The sequence below is a fragment of the Nannospalax galili genome, unplaced genomic scaffold, assembly GCF_000622305.1.
Source record: "Nannospalax galili isolate Female #2095 unplaced genomic scaffold, S.galili_v1.0 scaffold730, whole genome shotgun sequence".
Classification (NCBI taxonomy): Eukaryota; Metazoa; Chordata; class Mammalia; order Rodentia; family Spalacidae; genus Nannospalax; species Nannospalax galili.
In genome coordinates this window covers 496,507-510,513 of record NW_008328000.1, presented here as the reverse complement: position 1 = coordinate 510,513, position 14,007 = coordinate 496,507, and the positions used below count along the sequence as shown (strand labels likewise).

General features: G+C 41.4%; 1 pseudogene; it reads left to right on the top strand.

Moving 5' to 3' along the window:
* The first annotated feature begins 12,996 nt into the window (after positions 1-12,996).
* LOC103740714 lies at positions 12,997-13,620 on the top strand (annotated as a pseudogene).
* The last annotated feature ends 387 nt before the right edge of the window (positions 13,621-14,007 follow it).

The window sequence follows — 14,007 nt, the reverse complement described above, 5'->3', positions numbered from 1 at the left end:
ATATGTATTTAAGAATACATTTTTCTAATTCTGTGAAGCATGTCACGGGGATTTTGATTGGGATTGCATTGAATCTATATATCGCTTTTGGTAGGATGGTCATTTTCACAATATTAATTCTTCCAATCCATGAGCATGGGAGGTCCTTTTATCTTCTGATGTCTTCCTCAATCTCTTTCTTTAATAATTTAAAATTTTCATTGTATAGCTCTTTAATGTGTTTGGTCAGGTTTATTCCAGGATATATATTTTTTTGCAGCCATTGTGAAGGGGAGTGTTTCCATGTGCTCTTTCTCTGATTGCTTGTTATTGGTATATAGAAAGGCTACAGACTTTTGTAGGTTAATTTTGTAACCTGACACTTAACTGAACTTGTTAATAATTTCTCTATAACAAAATGTTATAGAGAATGTATGGAAAGGGAGAAATGTTAGCATAGCCACCTTTGGAAATGGAATCTGCAGCAGAAGTCAACAAGGCCTGCAGCAAGCGAAAAGAGTGATGAAGGAAGGTAAACAGTGAAAGGATGGAGAAGGAGGGTCAGGGGCAGTGTTGGCACCAGCAGCAACAGCATCACTGAAGGATGAAGGATCAGGATGAATACAAGAAGCTGCCAGGGGGCTATGAGCTGAAAATGTGGTTCTGGAACTCAAGGAAAAGATCAGGACAGGAAACAAAATGTGGAAGCCTTGGCCAGATGCTCTTGTAGTAACCTAGACTTCTATACATATAAAAATTTAACCTCTGCTGTGTCTATAGCCAGAGACTACTGGAAAGGTACAGGCCACAGGAACAGACAGCCTCTTATGTAAAATCTGTAATGTGTCAAAGAGAGAGTGAAGGAATGTAATGAAAATGGCGGGTATAATTCAGATGTGGGTTGAGGATCAATAATAAAAAAACGGTATCTTCTTTCCATGTTGGGTTCATGAGTTTTTTGCCAGCTGCTTGTGGTGCATAAAAGTCTCTGAAGTCAGTAAGATGTTCAAAAACAAAGCCAGGCATTTCTAATCTCTCTAAAGTCTCCAAAAGACAAACAGTAACATTAAAGTACAAGAACAATGTAATGGATTTGTATGTGGAAGGAACAGTTTGTAAATAGAAGCATTCTGAAGTGCAGTGTTTCATAAGGACTCTGTAAGTTGGCCCACATGACAAGAATATAAATGCATAGCCATTTGGGATTTTGCAATACCTTAATGAAATTGTAGGTTTATACTAAACTGCGTGTTCGGTTTAAAGTAATCCTTAACAGTATTAGTTCTCCTGATGTGGACATCAGTCCCTCCCCCACTGCACATTCTCTGATAGGGAGCTTAGGAACATGAAAAAGATACAGACTGTTGCAGAAATGCTGTGTAACAATTTTCTTATTTCAGGATCTTGTCTTGAGCTCACTCAGGCATTTTCCCAGAGCAAAGACAATCCTGAAAAGAAAATAATAAATTAGAAGAAGCAAAAATCTCTCTAGAATGTTGCTTTCTAATTTAGATCTGAACTGATTACCTACATGAAGTTTCAGGTCTCAGAGGAGCCAAGATAATAAACCTCAGGAGCCCACACTTCAAGAAAGCTTCTCTCTTTTGAGTTTTGATTAGTCTTTCCCCTCTAAATTAAAGCTCAGGCCCTCTGAAGAGCTACATATCTGACTTAAGTCTCAAAAACTCCACCGCAGTCTCTCTCTCTCTCTCTCTCTCTCTCTCTCTCTCTCTCTCTCTCTCTCTCTCTTTTCACCTCTTCTACCCCAAGGAGAGTGTGTGGGAGGCCAGGTAAGACTTCAGCACATACATTAAGTTTCCTTTAGCCTCTAGTGAACATCACAAAGGATGAAAAGGGAGATTCAACCGATATTAGTGACTCTTCTATGTGATGGAGGTAAAAACATAGAAACTAAGCAAGAAACACTAGGAGATAGTCTTTTTGACATTAACTGGGACTCCCCCATCATCACAGAAGTTTTGGTATCCAAAAAAAATCAATGACTGATAAAGTATGGAAGGTTTTTTAATATATTTTATTTTTGTTTGTGTGTGTATGTGTGTGCAGATGCCCACAGAGGTCAAAAGAGGGCATTTTATTCCCCTGGAGATGGAGTTACAGGTAGCCATGAACCTGCATGGTTATTGGAAACCAAGCTTGAATCCTCTGAAAGAGCAGCAATCACTCTTAACCACTGAGGCAACCCTTTAGCTCCTAAGTATAAACCTTTTAGAAAGTTAGTAGCAAAGGAATAGTCAACAGCAAAAGACCCCTGAGAAGATAGGTAAAGAATGCTATTCATCTGAGAGATGCTGAGCCATGAACAAGCAAAGAGCACTGCACCAGGTATTCTGCAAGCACAGGAGCCACATCCCTTGTCTTAAATGATGTTAGAGACAAGAATCTTGATGAAGATGAAAATATTCATCAAACTTAGAGTATTGGGTAGATCTTGGGCAAAGAAATAGAACAAAGTTTGTATGGCAGGTGAAAGAAATATCATTTGCATGTAAACCTAGATATTCATTCATGCATTTATTAAATGTTAATAGTCACATGTAGGAGGCTAGGCCCGAGACCAACAGTGCAGGAGTGCCCTGCTTCTTGTTGATGAGCAGGAAGATGCAGTTTTGGGGCTTATGGCCCAACCTGATTCCTGCTGAGAGCCCTGGACACTGCTGATGTGTGACGCACGCCAATGGAAAGGAACACCTCGGACTCAGGGGCCAATGGGGTGGCAAGGAGGGGTATAAAGGGACCTCCCTTGTATGCAGTAAATGAGAGCTCCGCTTGCAACACAATGAGCCTCCCAGTGTTAGTGTCCTTGACTTCGCCTACTCGCCCCCTGCCCCCGCGGTGGGAGAGGTGACGGGCACACTGCAACAGTCACATAGACCAAGACTAGGTTTTTGAAAGTCAGAGAAATTTAAACCAAACTCCTAACTGTTCACAAGGTAGAAAGAGGTGAGATTGACAGTAATGGTGGGAAATATTCAAGGCATGTAGGAAACCAAGAAGGGGACACTGGTCTGTCTCCCACAGGAAAAGGGTGTGTCATTCAGTATTCGTGGAGAAGCAGTGCTGGGACAGTTAGGGTAGGAAGAGAGAGAAGCAAGCTAAAAATAAGGCTGAATTGTGTTGTTCAAGGTGGGGAGCAAGGTATGGAGAAAATGAGACAGGTGGGAGAGGAAGTGTGGGATGTGGAGTTGAGCCTGGTGCCGCATGTTTGTGGAGGGTCCTTAGGTACTATTTTATTACCTTTATCTATTTGGTGTAGGTACGTGCAGGCCAAAGTGCATGTGGAGAGCATAGGACAACTTGGGAGAATTTGTTCTGTCTTTCTACTATGTGGGTTCTCAAGTTTGAACTCAAGTCATCAGACTTGGCAAGCAACTTTCCAGTGAGCCATCTTGCAGGCCACCAATGAGATTTTTTTTAATGTTTATAATGATCACTATTTTGAACTAAAAATAATTTTTTTTCCTTTTTACTTGCAACTTTTATTTTGATTTTATTTTTTAATATTTATTATTTTTATTTTATGTGTATGCGTGTATTGGCTCTGTGTGGGTAAGTGCACCCGTGTCATGCAATGCCCACGGAGGACAAAAGAGGCTGTCCTGAAACTGGAGTTTCAGACAGTTGTTAGCTGCTATGTGGGTGCTGGGATTCAAACCTGGGTCTTCTGCAAGAACAACCAGTGTTCTTAACTGCTAAACCATCTCTCCAGCCCCATATTTTTTATATTTTTTATTTTATGTGTATGAATGTATTGTCTGCATGTATGTAAGTGCACCTGTGTCATGCAATGCCCACAGAGGTCAGAAGAGGGTGTCAAATTCCCTGGAAAAGGAGTTATTAGCCACTACCTGGGTGCTGGAAACTGAACCCAGGTCCTCTGCAAGAGCACTTAGTGCTTTTAACCTTTGAATCATCTCTCCAGACCCCATTTTTGTTGTTTTTGTTTTGTTTTGTTTTTTGAGATGAAGTCTTTTTTAATATTTTTATTGAGCATCTATATATTTCATACAACAGTTCTTAATCAAATTTAGACCCCTCCTCCTTCCATTCCCCTCCACACACCCCCAATGGGCCTCATGCATTCCACCATACATGTTACCGGTCTTCCAGTCAAGCATTTGTATCCAGATATCCTTTGGTGCAAGTTCATCCACTGAAGTCTAGTCAGCCTATCTAGCGATCTTAAGGAAGGTCTACTCTCCCTCACCCAGCAGTAATCAGTCTCCAACAGTTCCCAGGCTATAGTCGGCCCACCAACCATTTCCCTTGCTTCACTCTTGGCCCTTGTGTGATTGAGTTGGCTTGGGTCTTGTGCTCGTCACCCACTGCCACAAGTTAATATGAACAAGCTTCCAGTGGCCTGAAAGCCTCTTTCCCTGCATTCATGGACCAACCCTGGCTCTTAAAATCTTTCTGCCCCCTCTTATGCAATGGTCCCTGGGCCATGGGTGGGTGAGGTTTAATATAGGAGTCTATCCAGGGGCACACACTCTGCACTCTCTTATTCTCTATAACCTTGTCAGTTATGCCCTTCTGTGTGCATCTCACTCCGTTATATAAAGATGCACTAGTAGTCCCTCCACGCCCTGTTCCAATATGTTCCATGAGCCTTAAGTGTAGAAGTTCCACTGTAGATATGTCAGCTAGGGCTGGGAATCTTTAAGACATATATTCTCTACATGTGATCAGTTGTAGAATTTTTCAGTAACTGGTGTCTGTTACAAAAAGAAGGTTATTTGATGAGTGGTGTATAATATACTTGTCTTTATATATAAGGGTCCATACTTAGTATATGGTAAGAAATTTTGTCTAGAGATATGACAGAGATATGGTTTTCTCTGGGATCTATGACCTCTCCTGCCATATATATTTGGCTGTAATTACAGTGCCACTCATGAGTTCACTCTCATTGAGATGGCCTTAAGTCCAATTATATAGCTGTTGATCACCCCCCAGATAACAGTGCCACTACTGCACCAATAGAGGTAGTTTGCTGTGCCAGTCATTGTGGTTATTGGGCTTTAGGGATGGGTTGGACCATTGATTGATTTTTCTCCCTTAGCAGCTTGCATAGTATCTTCTAGAACTATGAGAGTTAGTCCTCAGGGAGAAGGCTTTCCAGGTCAGTTCCTGCTCCATTGCTCCAAGTCCTGTGTCCGAAGTATGTCCTGTCTTCAGCAGTAGGGTCTTACCTTCTAGTTCTGGGTGATAGCCAAGAGCTCCACAAATAGCCTGTGTTATTTTGGGAGACTCTTGGACTACTCTGACCAACCTCTTGAAGGGAGGTCTCTCCTGTTGGGTATTGTGCTCCTTGCTGTACAGCCCCTAGGTATACACATACACTAATATTCAGACATAGTATGTGTATTTCTCAGGGGGTTCCCAAGACAACACGTTTCCCTCTAAATTCCCATGACACCCAAGCTCCATTCATCTCAAAATGGAGTCTTTTTTATACTGCCCAGGATGGCCTCCAACTTCAGAGTTCAAGTCATCTTTCTCCATTATCCTCCAAACTACTCAGAGCTATAAACCAGAATGTGTTTTTATCCTTATTTTTTTATTGCTGTTGTTGATTGGTGGTTTGGTTGGTTGTTGCTGATCGGTTGGATGATTTCTTTCTTTTGTCATTGCTGCTGCTGCTGCTCTTGCTGTTGTTGTTGTTGTTGTTTAATCATTTTGAAGCAGACTGAGAAATGAACGCGTGAAAGGTGCCTGTCTTGGAAACAGAGCAAACACCTATCATGCATCTTAGCACTAGGCAGAATGAAGTAAGTGGTTCCCAAAAGTGAGATCAGCCTGGGCTACATAATAAAGCTGGAAGCCACCTTTGTCTAAAGAGACTCAGGAACAAGGGAAAGAATGGACAAAGGGTGGAAGAGGGGAAGAATGGAAATGGTTTGGGGAGAGTGGAAAGGATGAAAGGAAGCAAAGGAGGGAAAAGTTCTCAGCAGAAGGAGAGAAGCCCCTTTTCGCCACTACAGCCCAGCATAAGGTCCTCATAAAGGCCCTGTATAGAAGTGGCTGTAGCCCAGCTCTGGGTCCTGAGCCTCCCTCAATGCTGGTCTATGTGGTGAGCCTGCCTGAAGTTTAGGAAGGCTGTCTCTGACACATGACTGCTCACCACCCCCATTAAACAGTTTAAAGTCCCCTCATTAAAGCTTTGTGCAAGCTCTGCCAAATGCCTTAACGTGTGTTCCAGCATCTTCTGCTCTGTTTGTACAAGAGAGGAGAGTAACATAATGCCCAAAATAATGATGTGCCCAAAATTGTTCAGCCCCTCAGTTGAGAGAGACTGAGAGAATCAGAGAAGAACACAGGCTCAACCCAGAAACCCTGAAAACCTTCCTGAGAGGCAGCTGAGGCCTGTTTCTAAAGAGATTCTTGCCTGTCTGTTGGGCTTCCTTTAAGAGGTGGCATTTTGGGACAGCCCAAGTCTCATCGTAGAAGCCATCTACTCATGGAATTTGGAGATCATAAATCTGGTTCCTGAGTCATCCCTGTTGCTAAGCTAGTACTTGGGGAAGAAAGGGTTTGTTTGGCTTACAGGCCACATTCCATTATCAAGGGAAGCCAGAAACTCAAGACAGGAGCCTGGGCGGCAACTGAAGCACAGACTATGGAGGAATGGCTTGCTCCTCTGGCCTGTGCTCAGCCTGCTTTCCTATACAACCCATGACCACTTACCCAGTGATGGTACTCCCCACAGTGAGCTGGGCCCTCCTGTATGACAAACAATCAATAAAATGTCTCACAGACATGGCCATAGGCCAATCTGACAGAAGAAATTCCTCAGTTGAGGTTCCCTCTTCCCAGGTGTGTCACGTTGACAACTGAAGCTTCCAGAACAAATTAGATGCTGTCCTAGAAAGGCTGGAGGTTCTGAAGGCCAAGGAGTCTCAGAAGCACCTGCAGGACCATGTGAGTGATGGGTAACATTACAGGAAATAAGGAATCCACAATGAGCCCTGTGACTCATTCCTGAGCTGCATGAGGAATTCTTTCTGTGTAATTCCCAAAACTTGGTGACCCAGCTGAAGCCAAATCAACTGCAGTGTTCCTACAGAGTGAAAATTCTTGGAAAAATATAAACTCTAACTTTTTTGGCTAATTTTACTTAGCATAATGTACTCCAAGTTCATCCACATTGTCATAGTCACAGGATGTCCTTCCTTTCTATGGTAGAATGGTCTAGTTGTGCATATTTACCATTTTCCTTTGTCACTTCAATCACAGCTGGACACTTTGCTTGATACTATATTTTGGCACTCATGAATGATGGCTCATGAGTTCATGAATGCAGGTATCTCTTTGTGAGTTAATTGTTATAAATATTATTTATCTTCATTTTCCAGTCTGAAGGATAGGGTGCCTGCCATAGAGGAAAGAAAGATTTTTCATACACAACTTCAAATTAATTTAACTCAACACTGATTTCTACTGCCAACATAATCCAGTGCAGAGAATTAAGTATACCTTAATAATACTTAATAAATGAGTCTCTTAACAAAGTTCAGCCAGTGTCCTTTTTGAACATATGGTTCATTTTCAGTCCTTCACATAGACTCAGATTATGACCAATACTATTTACAAGTTATTTGCAAAGCTATACTCAAGTTTTCATTGCCTTTGGAAACAAAGACAGTCCAAGTAGTCCAAACATGGGGATCATTTCCTTAGGCAAAATCACCTTTGTTATTTTCCCCATCCAAATAGGATATACTTCTACCTAGCTTAAAATGTTTTCTACAGATACCAATAAAATTTAAATTACCCATTGTTCTAGGTATCTGAGTGAAGTCAGTCTACCAGGCTTCAAAGGAGAAAATCCCTTTACGATGTACTCTCTTCTGAGGAAGATTGTGTTCAAGCTTGGGGTTATTAGTGTAGCACACAAATGACAATCACATGTAATGCCATGGGCAGTCTTTTAAAGTAATATTCCCTTTAAGTAGGAGTTTGTTAGGTCTGCTAATGGATGTCTTCAACAGATCTGGAGAGATGGGCTACTCAAGCCCTTTGGAGCACAAAGGATCATGAGTGAGTCTCAGATGCCAGACAATGAACTGTAGGCTGTGGATTTACACTGCTGGATTTTGGTTTTTATTTTACCTCATTGTTCCTGAGCCCTGTTTCTTTCCTTTTCAAATTAGAGTTTAACTTGGTTTTTCTCTAGAGCCTACCAATAAGAGATTTGGGTTTTTTCAGCACCCAAGGTTGTCCTCTAGCTTCCACATGCACACGTGCGCATGCACATCTTCACATATGTGCACTTACATACCCATACATACATGTAAACCAAACTTTACTATTTATTTAGTTATTTATTTTATTTATTTATTTATTTAATTTTATGTGTATAAATGTTTTGCCTGAAAGTATATAAGTGCACTCATGCATGCAATGCTCCTGAGAGCCAGAAAAGGGACTCAGTTCCCTTGAACTAGGATTATGGATGGTTGTTATCTGCCATGTGGATGCTGGAAACTAAACCTGGGGCCTCTGGAAGGGCAGCCAGTGGTCTTAACCACAGAGACATCTCTCTAGCCCCTACATTGAACTTTTAAAAATTTGGAGTCTCTAAGGACTGTGAAGCTTATAACATTATAACATTAACATGAGCTCTCAGGCACAAAAAAAATGAGAGATTATGGCTTAAATTGATGCATTTGTGTGTAGAGTTGACAAAGGGGAGGTATTACAGTTATCTTCAGTTACCAACTTGACACAGCTTAGTGTCATCTGAGGAAGTCCCAATAATTGCCTATATCAGATTGGCCTTCTGGGCATATCTTTGGGGCATTGCTTTGATTCCTAGTCAATATAGGAGGGTCCAACCCATTGTGGGTAGTGCCATCCCTGGGCAGGTAGTCCTGAACTGTATAAGAAAGCTATCGAGCATAAAGCTGTGAGGGAGCCAGTGAGCAGCCTTCCTCCACAGTTTCTGCTTCAGTTCCTGCTTCATGTCCTGCATTGACTTCCCTCAATGATAGATTGTGACCTGAAAATATAAGCCAAACAAATACTATTCTCCGTAAGTTGTTTTTGGTCATATGTGCTTGATATGTTGAGGTATGCTCCCTCAGTCCCTAGCCTCTACATGACTTTTTGGGGAAGAAAATTTTAAGAGAGCCAAAAGAACAGAAATTAGTTATCTGTCATGTTCCAGGGTAAGGAGAAGATATCCTTCAATATGGGAGCAAGACTATGGCTAGATAGTGCGTACAGCTGATCCAAGATAGGAATTGAGGTAGAAGCAGAAAAGGATCCATTTCAGGCAGTCTACAAGAGTCAGGCATAGCCCTTGGGTCACAGGATATGGTGGCTTCAAGAATACTGGTTCTGTGATTATGTTCTCATCTTCCAAGAAATGACATCATTTTGTCTTCAGAAGCTGAATGGGTAGTTTTACATTTCTAGAAAGACACATGCTAAAGGCAACCTCTGATCCCTCCTTTCTCCTTAGCATAGGCCTTATGACATTGAGGAAAGCCGTGGTTTGGCAATGGAACCTGTAATATTTGTCATCCCTATAAGCTCAGTGGCTCGCAGATGTCAGGAGAAGAGACAACAGGTTTGAATAGAGTCTTCATCTTTCAGCTTCTCTCTCTACTGAAACACTGGGCACTGTGAGCCACAGTACCTCAGACACAGACACAGACATATACAGACACACACACACGTGCGCGTGCACGCACGCACACACGCACACACTCACATACTCCCCAGTAACCCAAGTCAGGGTGCATGCAACTCTGGATTTCACTGATCTGATTTTCCCACTCATATCTACCCTGTCCTGAAGGTTTTTCACTCACTTCCTCACTATTTCCAGGCCCCATTTGATGTGGTGGTTCAACCATTGAATTCTCTTTTCATGTCTTGGGTTGACTTCCTTATTTCATTTGGCTCTTTGTCTTTGTTCTCTTAGAGAGAACTCATAACTTCTTTGAGTTGTTTGAACATATAATCATTCTTTTGAGTTCTTTGTTTGGAAGTTCTTCCAAATAATTCTCATGGGAATCATTACTATGAAATTGGTAATTTTTAGAGAAGACACGTTATCTTGGTTTTCCATATTGTTTTTGTTTCTGCACTGGAACTTGAGCGTCTGGAGCTAGTTAGTTAATTTCTTTCAGTTTATTTTATTTCTTAATTCAAGTTCCACTGCTTCTTTCAGTACAGGCTTTACAATATTCAAGGGAGGATTAGTCATAATCGGGTTATTATTTTCCTCTGTGGCACTGGGACTCAGGGCTGGAGGCTCTATCCTTATGCTTCCTCTGAAAGTAGATTCAGTTCTGGGTCAGCTCTGGCCTCCTCTCTGTTCTGTAGCTTCCAGTACCTGTTGTGAAGCTCCCTATGTCTGTGGCCTTGCTCTGGAGTACCTCAGACCTCATTCCTGGATCCACAGCTTCTGCAGCATTCAGAGCCCCATCCAGGCATTTCTCTGCAGAGTAGATAATCATGAATAAAAAGATGGACAGATTCACATCATAACTTTATTATGACAAAATAACAATTTTGAGACAATAACAATTGGTGAGAATGTGAAAAATTAGAGCACTTAAATACGAGGTGAGAAGGTAGAATTGTACAGAAATTCTGGGATACAGCATAAAAAAGAAAAATATAACTATAAAAAAAACCCAGAAGTTCCACTTTGTGATATGTGCTCAAACGAAAGGAAAGCAGAGTTTTAAAGGGATGTTTGTAAAACTACATTCATAGCAGCATTATCACCAGTAGACAAAATATAGAAGCAGTCAAAAGAGGAATTCATGGGTGAATATAGCAGGAAGTATAATATATACATATAGTTAAATGTTATTCAGTCTTTTTAAAGGTCTATTTTATGTTTATTTGTATGAGTATTTTCCATGTATGTATATAAGTATGTATGTATGTATACTATGTGCTTACCTGGGAGTGCATGGAGAGGCAGAAGAGAGCATTGAATCTCCTAGAACTGGAGTTACAGATGGTTGTGAAATAGAATGGGGGTACTGGGAAACAAACTCTGGTCCTCTATAAGAACATCAAGTGCACTTAACTTCTGAGCCATCTCTCTAGACTGATCAGTCTTTAAAAGGTAGGAAATCCTGACTTAGAGCATATATGAATCTGGATGAAATGATGTAAGTTAATTAAGCCAATAACAAAGTTACAAATACTGTATAATATTTCTCTAGGACAATTAAACTAATTGGAATCACAGGAAAAGTAGTTAGAATAATGGGAGGATTGGAGTGGACAATAAAATATTGTTTACTAGGTCTTGACTGAGTTTGATAGAGGTAAAGATTCTAGACTTGGAGACTAGAAAGATGGCTCAGTAGTTAGGAGCACTGGCTGTTCTGGCAGAGGACCTGGGTTCAAGTCCCAGCACCCACATGGTGGCTGACAACCTCAGTTAACTCCAGTTTCAATGGATCCAACACCCTCTTCTGACCTCCATGGGCATTGCACAACATGGGTGCACTTTCACACATGCAAGCAAGACATTACACATAAAGTAAAATAAAAATAATAAAATATTTTAAAAAGAGTAAAGTAAGCCGGGCATGGTGGTCACACCTTTAATCCCAGCACTTACGAGGCAGAGGCAGACAGATCTCTGTGAGTTCAAGGCCAACCTGGTCTACATAGTGAGTTCTAGGCCAGCTGGGGATACAGGGAGACCTTGTCTCAAAAAGACCAAAAAAAAAAAAGAGTAAAGTAATAATACCTAACTTCCTTTTTTAAGAAAAGATTCTAGAGGTAGATTGTGGTAATAGCTGAATGACAATATAAATGCACTTAATACTGTTGGGACTCAGATTTGCTTTACTTAGCGGGGGACCTGCTGGCTTCAGAGCAGAGGGTCTGATCGGCGACAGAGTCATAAACTCTGGGACCTGTGTCTTCCCAACAGGATGACTTATTTTAGAATTCAGATGGTTTTTATACATCCCAAGGAACTAGCAGTCACATGGGATATGACAGTCACATACAAAGATTTAGGGTACAAAGAAACAGGACATTTAATCTGTTATTAAACTTTTACTCAAGGTTATCAACGCCCATCCAGTAATTTATTGGCCACCATGTTTTCTTTCTTAAAACTAAAAGTATGGTGAACTTTTAGCTTTTAGCTCAGGAGTAAACCTTTAACCTGGCCTAATCTCTTAGCCAGGAATAGCTGAGTTATTTGTTCAGGACAAGGAGATGAGCTAAGGGTTGTTGACCAAGACACTTTCCCACAGAGCAGGGAGCCTGCACTTTTAGGACCTGGCTGCTTCCTCCTACCAGTCTAGCAGTGTTCTGCAAGCCAGGGATTATCAGAGCCACTGTTTTCAGTGCCCCTCCCTTTAGCAGAGAATGCAGCCTGGACCTATAAGTTTTAGGCTCACCTCACCCTAGGGCCTGGCATCCTGATTTCCTACAAATACAATAAAACTGTATATTTAAATGTAGTTCACAAAGAATTTGATGAGAAGTATATATTACCATGATAAAAGGTGAGGTAAAGATGAGAGGTGATTTCCTAAAATAAACTTGATTTAATAAACTCTCCCAATAGAGATTTCATAGAGCTATGTATGTGTGTTGCAAATCCCAGCATCTAACTTCTTTCCCATCTGAGTCCTAGCATTCTTTACTTACCTGCACTTAAAGGAAGCATTAGATATTATTTCCCTTAAATAGATATAGATATAGATAGATAGATATTCTGAAAAGAGATATGCCAAGTGAGAGGACCCTTTCCAGACTTGATGGGGCTTTAGGTAGATTGTTTTCATGAGATCTAGGGTATTTTCACTGTAGCACAACTTGAAAGTTCGTTACTAGGCCATATATAGAATCAGCCAGATATTGGAGAACTACTCAAAACAGTTTCTAATATTATCTCATCAATGCAGTAGGAGTTTTGAGGAATCCTAACCTTTGTATTTATTGAAAAGGAAATGTCTTGTATATCTTCAAAATATGCGTCTTTCCATCTAGGCATATAGAATGCAAAGAGCCATGGAAGGACAAAATGTGAGTTTCCCCAAAACATTTATCTTGGTATGCTTCTCAGATCATCCATGGCTGGAGATCCCCCTCTTTGGAGTGGTCCTGGTCTCCCACATCTTCACCCTGATAGGAAACAGCTCTATCATCCTTCTCTTCCTGGTAGAACCTAAACTCCAGACACCCATGCACTTCTTCTTAGACCATCTCTCCATGCTGGACATCTGTACCACATGCACCACTCTCCCACAACTGTTGAGCCTCTGGGGTTCAGAGTAAACAGTTGCCTCCTGGGGCTCCATCACACAGGCCTACCTCTTCCACTGGACCAGCTGCACAGAATGTGCCCTGCTGGCAGTGATGGCCTTTGATTGCTATGTGGCCATCTGCCAGCCCCTCAGGTATGCTCTCATCATACATCCCAGGGCTTGTGCATGGCTGGAAGCTGCATGCTGGGTCAGTGGCCTGGTCAATTCTCTGCTCCAAGCCACACTCACCCTCCAGCTTACCCTTTGTGAGAAAAATACACTGGACTACTTCTTCTGTGAGGTGCCTGCTCTTATCAAGCTAGCATGTGGTAGCTTGATAATGACCTGTCCCTTCCCAGAGTCCAGCTCCAGCTGAGTCCGGGGCCTGAAGGGGTGAATGTAACTGCGGCGGTAGAAATGACTATACCAGAAACCACATTTGCAGCTCTAGTAGGGGCTGTTGACTGACAGGGGAGGTCAGCCCGAATATCTTCTTTCTTTTTCTACTTGTCTCTACTTCTGAAAGCAGCCTTCTACAACCTTTATCTATAATTAGAAAGCTTACAATAGCAGTAAAGCATCAGACCATAAATCAAACCATGAGTTTCCACAGTATTTCTCAGTGTACAATATTTTTCAATAATCACAGTAAAAGGAAAGTACAAAGTTCAGTGATTAACCTTTTCTTAACATGGCCAAGCAACATCTTCATTGTTTTCTTTATAGCCTTGCAGGTTCTATATTTTAATGTCTTTAAAAAGAT